The sequence below is a fragment of the Myotis davidii genome, unplaced genomic scaffold (genome assembly GCF_000327345.1).
Source record: "Myotis davidii unplaced genomic scaffold, ASM32734v1 scaffold72, whole genome shotgun sequence".
Taxonomy (NCBI): Eukaryota; Metazoa; Chordata; class Mammalia; order Chiroptera; family Vespertilionidae; genus Myotis; species Myotis davidii.
This window is the reverse complement of record NW_006284618.1, coordinates 3537089-3540207: the sequence shown is the minus strand read 5'-3', so window position 1 is coordinate 3540207 and position 3119 is coordinate 3537089.

Below are 3119 nucleotides of genomic sequence, written 5' to 3'. Positions count from 1 at the left end.
AGTGTCTTTACAGGGAGTGAACATAGTGACCGTGGTGAACTCACTCACAGCCTCTCTCCTAATGTGGGCTCCCTGTCGCAGTGGTAAATAGGCTTCCGAAAGGGGAGGCATGTGGAGCGGTATCGCAGCAGCGCAGGCCAGGCCAATGGCTCCCCTCGCTGGCCGGAGGCCTCTACAGCGCGGGACGCACATAGTGGTGGATCGGGGAGGCAATGCAGGGCGCCTCGGACTCTAGTGAGCGCAGCGTGTGCTCCCAGGAAGCACTGCAGAGGCAGCGGCCTGACGGAGTTGGCCCAGCAGGCACTTTGCACAGCACGGGGAGTGGGCGGCTGGGACACGGCTGAGGGTGTTGGTGCTACAGCTCACTCTAAGCTACGTGGACAGCATTGATTTAACCCTTAAATAGGTTGGCAACATCCCGAGGTTCATGGAAATGTCAGCATGCTTTTTGATCCTGAGTCTCCCTTAGGCCTGTGTCATGCACGCCTTTCACAGGATGGCCGCCTTCCCCTCCATGCTGCTGAGCTTCCCCTCCTATTGCCCTGTGTGGTCACTGACTTTTCCCAGCCTATTGATCTGGTGGTGGTAAGGACAGGGTACCAGCCGGCCATTCAGATAAGAGACGGAAACGCCGGGCTCCGGGAGGTTCGCCCTGCCCGAGGCGCTGCTTCCCTGCTGCTGGCCTAAGTGAGCGAGGCAGCGGCCCACGGGTGGCGGGGTGTGTGTATGTGTGTGTGTGTGTGTGTTCCCAAGGGCTGCGCAGGTCGCAGTGGTGGACATGGCCTTGACTCCCGCTCGGACACGGACACTGTCTCACCGGGTTTTCTTGCCGCTGTGTAATCAGGGGCTCCTGCATTGTCCATGAAGCGGAACCTCCAAATGCAGATGGAAATGCGGTTTCATTAAGCCATTGAGTGACTCGGGCGAGGAGGCCATCCATGCATACTTTATCCCAAACTGAAATCGCTTTTGTGAATTTTGCCCGTTCCACCTTGTCCTATGATACTTTCTGCTAAATTACCTTTTAACTTCAACTTATCCTAAGCAAGAATATCTTTTTTAAAATACATATTTTTAATTGATTTCAGAGAGTAAGGGAGAGGGAAAAGGAGAGAGAGAAAGAGAGACTGAGACGTCAGTGATGAGAATCGTTGATTGGCTGCCTTTAGTGGGGATCGGGCCCACCGCCCAGGCATATGCCCTTGACCAGAATCAAGCCCAGATCTGTTTAGTCCCCAGGACAATTCTCTATCCACTGAGCTAAACCAGCTGGGGCAGGCATGTCTTAGCTATCACAGTTTGATCAGCTATTCTTCCCTACTGCAGCTCAAAGCAAATGCCCGACTTCACATCAACACCACCTGTAGTTTGGGAACCACTGTTCTGCCAAAGGGGCTGCTCTGATGATGTCAGCTGCGCCCTGAATGTTAGAACAGGCTGCCCTCCCTTAGGGTGACTCGCATGACGAGAGCCCTCAGCGGCATCACCCTTGGCCGAGCACCTGGTTTGAGTAGGGGTGAGAGTTTAGAGTTCGGGGCGTCCCTGACCAGCACGTGCTAGTCTGCTTTCCTCTACATCTGGCGGGGTTGCTTGTGGACCCAGGTGCACGCAGCGAGGTGTTTGCAGCCAGACCCGGGAAGGTCAAGGGAACCTCATGCAGCTGATCGAAGGCCAGTCCTAACCTGCTGTTTTAGGATCGAGGCGATTCTTGGGCCCACCTGAACCCCACGTTCCACTGGCAGCCCCCAGTAAGTTTTCTAACAACCTCGAGCTCACCCTTGCGGTAATGTTCGGTCAGAACTGACCTCCTCTCCGATGCATGAATCCTAGAGAGAGTTGTTACCAGCACTTGAGAGGCTGTGAGCAAGGAGAGGTGACATCATTTGACTGTCACCCCAGGTCTGAGCTCTGTGGGGAGGGCCCTAGCGAGTGTGGGTGTTGTGGGAGTGGGGGTTCCCGTGTGGAAAGAGCCCGGTGTGCACTGCAGGTGTGAGAAGCACCGCCACGCTTTCGGGGGGTAGGGCCCTTGCACGCCCAGCCACTCCTCGCAGCCTCCCTGTGCTTGTGGCTGGAGCTCATGGCCCTGAGGGCTGTGGATCGCCCTCCCAGCATGGAAAACAGACCTCAGCGAGGGGGGTGCCTCACGCGGAGCCTAAAGGTGACCTTGCCAGGGGAAGGTTCTTAGGGGATTGGTGTTCACTCAGGAAATAGCCTGCAGGGATGGGCTTTTTCTTTTAAACTCTTTGCTTGGTAACTAAAACTGGAAAGAAAAATACAATGAAAGGAGTTAGGAATTGTGCAGGTGAAGAACTTGGGGACATACAGGCATAGTGGTAGCATTGGAATGGGGATGTGTGTCCCCAAACACCAGTCTCGCCCCTTCTCCACAAGAGGGCAGCATTGCAACACCTCCCTTACTACGGTGCTGTTCTCAGAATGTCCACAAGAGGGCACTATAGCAACATCCCTGCAGGATGGGAGCCCTCTAGGTCTCAATAGGGTTTTCTCTTCAGACTTGTGAAATTCATGACTACGGTCCTGGTCTCAGAATATCTGCAGGAGGGAAATACTGCACGACTCCCTGCAAGGGGACGAGCACTCTAGGACCGTCAGTGGGATTTCCTTTTCAGACTCCTAGATTTCATTAGTAGGGTGCTCTTCTCAGGATGTCCACAAGAGGGCACTCTTGCCACACCTCCCCGCAGGACCAGAGCCCTCATCAGTTTTCCTTTCAAACTGGCAGAATGTTACTAGGGTGCTCTTCTCAGAATGTCCACGAGAGGGCACTGTTGCAAACCCTCAGCCAGCATTGCCTGCAAACTGCCCTTTTTGCATACCCATTCTTGCCCTTTTGTCTTTGTCCTTCTACCCAATAGAAGCAGCTGAAGGGCTATGGTGGAGGGCAGAGCAGACTTTGTGCATGACCTGCTCTCCTACGCTGCCGGCAGGATTGGAATAGACACTATATACGATTCAACCCTGTCCCTGCTTAATTGGCTCAAGTAGGGACAGGCAGCCCGGACCCACTGAGTGTCCGGTTTCAGTTTCGGACTTAATCTTTAACTAGAACCAGTTTTCTTAAATTTGATAATTGTTACCAAAATCGAAAGCTTTTTTCT